Genomic DNA, 7671 nt, shown 5'->3' on the forward strand with positions numbered 1-7671 from the left:
TTTTTATTAATGTACATTATCCGCTATGACGTGGATCAGACACACGTTCACTGGTGACGAAGTAGGCAGAACAAAGGCACAAAAGTGCACAAAGAAGCATGACGAAAGGCAAGCTGGGGATAATAACAGACAGCAGCGCATGGATTAGAGAACATGCATAAGTTCGAGGTATATTTTTTACTAAAACGAAATGCGCTTGGGTAGAACAGGCCGTCGTTAGTTGGGGGAACGTGCCCAAGAGTACCCCCACAATCACCGTCATAATCACGACAGAAATGCGAGTGGCTCATTTGCAGTCTCTATCCAGCAGTGGATCGATCATGGCCGACGATGTTGACAACCGAAAATAGTTTTTCGGCTGACGTTCATGTAACACGCACCATCAATTAATGTTTTGATTATTCAGGTAAGCGTCTTCTCACGGTGGCTATCACACTGTCTCAATAGCAGGTTTTCGATTGTGGACGCGAATTTATTTGATGGCGACACGGATCAGAAACACGGCCACCGATGAAGAAGAAGACGAATATGGAACAAAAGCTTGAAAGTGCGCAAGGAATCGGAGGAGAGGTTTATCCCTCTGCTCGCCCACGGCGGTGATGGAGGGGCACAGTGAGCGAGGGAGCGAGCGAGCGAGCGGCACAGGGCGTCCTTTCCACCTCTGCTCCGTGAACGCATCCCGCATGCATTGACTGTGCCCCGTAAAATTTACGACATAATTCCCGCGCGTCTCACAGAATCGCCCGTATAATTAAGCGCAGAAATATTGGCCCGAAGAGAAGCATACGCTTTTCACTGTTGATGCCGTTTTCTTTAAATGTTGCGTGCAATTTCCGTCGCTTAATTGACCCGCGCGGTGAACGTTTCTTCAACGTGCACACAAATTTTTAATTTTGAGTCTTGAGATTAATTTCAGGAAGGTTGGCTCGATTTATTTAAACGGGAGCCCAAATAATAAGAATAATAACAAAATCATCTTTGAATGTCTGTTTTTTTTTGTTGCCCAGCAGTGCATACTGCAAGCTACGCCAAGAATCCCCAATTATGGACACCGACAAAGAAAATGGAAGAAAATATGGAAAGTGCGAACAGAAGCATGGGCAGACGCACGCTTGGAATCGCACTGACAAACAGAAAAAGGAACCACGTGGGTCGGGAAATAAACACAAATTATTGGTTCTTTCAGTAAAGTCACGTAGATAGAAAAAATAAAATAAAACGAATAAAATAAATAATAATAATCAATTATGAAAATAATACATTGAAAATAATAAAAGCCAAAAAACCACTGGCTATCAGCAAAGATTCGTTCATGAAGCCATCCAGATATATAAACACAGACAATTTCAACCGAGAAGATGGGTACAAACTGAGCAATCATTGGAAGGACGTTATTAACCAGTTTAAGTCATAACTGCCTGTGATGTTTCCATCCTACCTGCCGACGTGAGCAGTTATTTTCGACTCTCTGAGTTACATTACCAGGTGAAATGTCTTTACATTTACAGGCTAAATGTCTCACAAACACAGCCACCGTTGCTCGTTTTCCTCGATGTGGCGGTGGTTTTCGTTTTTCTTACATTGACATGCTAATCTCTCACAATACAATGGCCACCTCCACAGCTTTGTCGTCGTGGAGGTAGCTCAGCTCTTCGATCTTACATTCATATGCAAATTTAATCTCTAGCCCCGCCCACTTCGCTTATGACCCTTGGGCTACACCCATCTCAAACCTTTATAACATCCTGCCCCAGCAGCTCTCTCGCTATATGTTTTCACCTGATGACGATTGTTTGTGTTGCGATCGAAACGTGATGTATTTTTTTTTATTATTTTTCTATCTACGTGGTTTTACCCAAAGACCCAAAGAATATAAAAAAAATTGTTAAATAACATAAAAAATAAATAAAAATAAAAGCTTTTTATTTAGAATTTATTAAAATTTTATTTGACTATTTAAATCGTGTTTTTTTGTTTGTTTTATTTTCAATTAATATTTATTATTTAAATGATATTTTTTGTTTTATATCTACGTGACTTTACCGAAAGAACCAAGAATATGAATTCTTGCAGTCACGAGAGTTGTAAGTCAAAATTTAAAAAACAAACCAAGAGGCATCATATTGGCAATAAAAAAAAGCAAACATCATCCCATCGAGCTAACGATGGGATGATGTTCAATGAGCAAGACTGCTTATGGAATGGCACCCCCCAAAAGAGAGAATGCGCCCGGGAGGGCTATCATTAAGGAGATGGGATCAGTTCATGATCGACCGATGGTAGCAGCACTTTACTATCAGGGATGGTGACAATGTGAGGAGGCTTTCATCCAGCAGTGGATAGACAATGCTATGAGAAACTTCACTGTGGGGATAACGGGGACGAAACTCTCGCCCAGCCCGATGTGCAGTCGGTCTTTGTGCGCCTGGATTGGATTCGTCAGCCATATCTACTCACCGCAGCCAACCCCTAAACCTGATGCGATGTCTGGGAAGATGATGTCCCAGCATTTGCATTTGGGCCACTTCACCATCACTGGACAGTGCTCGTGCATTAATAATGATTCCTGGCGATAACGGTGGCCAATATTATTTAAAAGTGCACTGTACCTTCCCTAGGTCGGCTCAGCCTTAAATCCAATAACTCCCTGGCCAGGGTGTATTGGCATTAGCATTGTGGAGGCAAATGTGGCTGGGCATTGCACAGGCCACGCCACCCAAGAGGACGATGCCCATTCAGTCTGTGCCATACTGGCCTTAACAGGTCCTCGCTAACTAAATTTGCCCCTGTAGTCTATGGCAAATGAGGAATATTTGTAATTGTGTCTGCGTGGGTTCTGATTTTCACATCTGTGTGTATACGCAATGTGTAAAGATTGACTATAGGGCAACTAAAATGTCAATGTGAACACATCACTGAACTGTGTTCATTGTCTTAATGCATTCTCATGAAGGCTACACGCAAACTTATATACATATACAATTACACAAGGGTAATCTAGATTTGAAGTTTTCGTGACTGCAGGGATCCATACTATTTGGTTCTTTCGGTAAAGTCACGTGGGTATAAAAAAAGAAAATGTATTTTATTTTATACCTACGTGACTTTAATACAATTTATTTTATTTATTACCTATGTGACTTTAGCGAAAGAACCAAAGAGATTAATATTTTTTTTATACTTTTAGACTAGAAAAATTGTCCCATTTTATACTTAATCGCACTTATCAGTGTGTGGTTCGGTAAACTGGGGGGCACCTATGATAAGTTTAACACGTAGTAGGCTTTTGTTACCAATAATATCCATAATATAGGTTTTTTGGGTTAGATCGCGTAAAGATAAATGTATTTAAGACCGAAACAGGAGGATTTCTCCACAACTCTGGCTGTCGCCTGATGATGCTGGTTGTAATTACTGGCAAAACGTCGAATTGTAAATGTGTGTTTACTCTCCAACACACCGGTGTGCTGACCGAGTAACGACTTGGCATGCTTTGTTTACGTGACAAACCTTACTAATTGGCTGTGTCGAGTGGTGGTGGGTTTAACGACACATTTATGCGATCGAACCCCCAAAAAACTCTTATTATGGGCACCGATGATTCGTTCGGATATCGCGACGGATGTGGCCAGGAATCGAATTGAGGTCACCTGGTTCATAACACAGTGTGCTGTTGTCCCAGCCAATAAATATACCAATGGAGCTACATGAGAACGCATTCACAAGTGTGTATTCTCTGCTATGCCATACGGATCAGAATCATAGACACTGCCAAGATAATGGAACAACATAAAAAACAAAGTGCACGATGCATGGAGGAGGTGCAAGCTTGGAGTTATAACGAGAGACAAAAAGAGCAACACATGGATTAGCCAACCATCACACGTTAGAGACTTCACAATGACTGTTAAGAACAGTAAGTGGAATCGGGCAGGATACGTTCATAGAAGGGATGCCGGCGGGCGGTCAAGGGTAATGATGGAGTCGCAGTCAACGAGAGGGAGGTGCACTTGAGAACATGGCCCCATGGACAGGGAGCAAAGAGATACATTCGTGTGCAGGACTTGGATTGCTGATGAGAAAGAGATGGTGGCGGATTGTGGAAGTCTTCATCCAGCAGCAGACAGATCATGGCTGCCATTGATGCCATGCAACGTGATGTGAATGCAGCCATATACAATGACATGCATGAAGTCTTGGTTGGAGCGCGGCATGAGTTCGATTCCCGGCCACGGATAACATCAGTGGCAAGTCCTATCTGAATTGGTCCCGGGGGAACCCTACCTGCACAAACCTGCACTGATCCGTGCGGTGAAGTATCATCAAACAACTCCCCCGTGACTGATGTGGCATGGGGAGCCCTTCATCCAGCGGTGGATTTATGGGTTGCGATTCTTTTTCACATGTAGCCATACACGATGGCACATATACAACTACATACACACCATATTACAAATCAAGCAGTGCTGTATTGCATTACCGTAACTGATCTGAAATTCTACAACTGTACTACAAATGAGTTGGTGTTTGCTGCTGTTGCGTTGGCAGCAGTGCAGAAAGCAAAAGTAACAAGGCAAATCAACACATTGGTCAATAACAGTGGCCCCAAAAAATATATATAAAAAGCCGACGCTTCGGGCAACGACCCTGTGTTATGAAGGGCCATTATCAAAACGTCGCCTGTTTATATACAGGTAGTCCCCGACTTACGATGGAGATGCGTTATGACGACCCCATCGTAAGTCGGAGCATCGTAAGTCGGGTACTACCTGTACCGTGTGTAAGTATAAGGGCACACAGTCGTGAATTGTCTTTACGACCGCACACGCAGTTTTTTTTCTCTTTCAAAAAAAGGGAACCTCACCACCTCCTTATCCTTCGACACAAGGCAAAGTCGGAGCAGCGCGCGAGGCTGCTGAACCAATGCAGCTCCTGCACTGTAACTTCCAGACTGAGCGCAGGGCACAGGCTCGTCGACGACACCCTGCCGAGTCATGTCTGTGTCGAGACGTCACATTCAGCCCCCCCACCACCACCTCCTCCTCCTCCCTCCTGCACCCCAGTCCTTCGCGGCACAAACAGCTGCGAAGGGGGCAATGTGTGTCGGCGTATGATGCCATTGGTCACGAGTGCTGTACAGTCGTCTTTTCTGTGTGTGCGTGGGTTCACCCCCTCCCCCCCTAGGTCGACTCAGCCTCGAATGGGTACCTGGTGTGTAAACGTCGCCACTGGGGAGACAAAGGCGGCCGGGCGTGGTGTTGGCCATTCACGCCATCGTGTGCCGTGCAGTGCTGGCCTTCATAGGTGTTCGCTAAACAGCACTTGCCCTAGCAGTCTGTTAAAGGCTACACGCGTATGGGTAGTCTTTGTCTGTATTCGTGTACCGGGGAGCGGTGGTGTAGCGGTTAGCGCGCTGCGCTACGCGACCCGGCGGCCCGAGTTAAGATTCTCGCTCACGGCCAACACCAAGCGACGATTATTTTTGAACCGGTCCTGGGTCTCTCCGTTGGGTCGACTCAGCCTCAAACGAGTACCTGGTGCGACGTGTAAACGTCGTCCCGATGGCGGGGCCCCGTGTGAGCCAGGCTTCGAAGCGCCAGTGCGCTGACCACTACGCCCCCGCATCCCCATCACGCATCACTGGCGACGCGCACGCACATGCGCACGGAGCGGTGGCGCAGTGGTTAGCGCACCGTGCGCCCGAGTTGCGAGTGATATCAGGAACGGGTGCCGGCCTGAATTGCCCAATCTCTGTCGACTCAGCCTTTAAAAATGAGTGTCTCGTTCGGTGTCCGCGTGTGTGGTGCTGGCCACAACCGGGTGTCCGTTCGTATGAACTTCTTCTGCACCCTACGTAGCCAACCGTGTTGATCTGGAGGTGCGGGTGCTCGTCGTTCGTGCGCCGTGTAACCTCAAATAGGCGCTCGCTCACCAACACGAAGGGGGGGGGGTCTTTGTACGCAGGACTGTAACCATCACCACACAGATCATTATTGCGCTCTAACCACACGGCATTTCCAAGAGGATCCCAGTTGTATCGTAATCATCATCCTCATCATCACCAACATCATCATCATTAGGTCACGTGTGGCCCAACTTACGACAGGCACGTTTATTTTTATCTTCTCCAAAAGAGAGTGAGGAAGGGGAAGGAGAGAGGAGCGATGCAGGGAGAGAGGACGGGGAGACAAGCAGGAGGGGGGGGGAGAACGAGAGGCAGGGCAGAGAGAAGGAAAATGAGGGTAGATATAAGGAGGCAAGGGGAGAGAGAAGAGAGGCAGGAGAGAGAGAGGGGGAGGGAGGGAAATAGGCAGAGGAAAGCGAGGTAGGGGAGAGAGAGAGAGGAGAGAGAGGGGCAAGGGGGGAGAGAGCGAGCGTGGAGAGACATATGAGAGTGGTGGGGGTTGGGTTGGTGGAGAGAGAGAGAGAAAAGGGAGCGCAGAAGGAACGTGAAGTCCGTGTGTACGGGGAGGTCACTTGGAGGGCACGCGAATGCGTGGAGGCGGGGAGGGGAGGGGGGCATCAGCGATGGCTGTGGACACGCGGCCACCCCGAGCACACGCAGCGTGCCAACACGCGCCTGCATTGCTGCTGTGCTGTGTGTAGGCTTGCGGAATCCCCATGCCTCCCTTGCAAGAGAGAGAGAGCGCGATTTTTCACCTGAATGAAGCTCTCACCTGATTATGCAGATTTCTGTGTGCGCAGCGCTACGAACGCGGCCGCCCGAATTCGATTCGCGCTCACGGCCAACATCAGCGACGATTGTCTGAACCGGTCCTGGGGCTCCCCCCCCCCCACCCCTCTAAGGCGACTCGGCCTCAAACGAGCACGTGTCTGGTGCGGTGTGTAAACGCATCGCCACTGGGGAGACGAAGTCGGTCCGGGCGTGATTGCTGGCCATATCGCCCGCGCCGTGCGCCGGTCTTCATTGGTGCTACTCGCTCGGAGCGCTTGCCCCAAAAGTATGTCAAGGCGACACCGGGGCATCTTTGTGGTGACATCAACTCGTTGTACGGGCGCGAGGTGGATTGTGAACGTCGTGGAGAGAAGGCGACAGACAACACGTGGGTGAAGGTTTCCTTCATCCGGCAGTGGATTGATCACGGCTCGCATATATAATTTACAGCCGTGTCAATCGTTACAGCTGGACTAAGGCATCCTCCCCCACCCAGTGTCGGTCACGAGAGTTGTGGTCATACTTCACCGCGCTGGTCACTGCGGGTTTGGGAATGGGGGGGGGGGGGGTCAGGCGTGCGAACCCAGGATCGGTTCAGACCACTTCGCCACTGATCTTTGCCGCGAATCGTTGACTAATAAAGAAGAGACGTGTTCACAGCGCGGTGCGCTAAACCACTGCGCCACCGCTCCACCCCGATATATATTTTTTGGGTGCTGTGCAGAAACAAAGACGTCACCTATACTGCGAGCGCAAGTGGAAGCACCGATGTCTGCGAGTGGCGTGTTAAGAATTTCGCTTACGCCTTACCCGCCTTCATCTCCCCCGAGTGCACACGGTACACGGGGATTTTGGTTATTAAATTTTGGGCCGAGTCCACCCACGGGAGACCCACATACAGTATGCAGAGCAGCCCCACGCTGCCTTCTAGGCACGGCGCGGAACAAAATAAAGACACCCACTAATGCCTGCCCTGGTAGTTAATGAATTTAGTG

This window comes from Lampetra planeri, chromosome 30, assembly GCF_965212315.1.
Source record: "Lampetra planeri chromosome 30, kcLamPlan1.2.h2, whole genome shotgun sequence".
NCBI classification, from domain to species: Eukaryota; Metazoa; Chordata; class Hyperoartia; order Petromyzontiformes; family Petromyzontidae; genus Lampetra; species Lampetra planeri.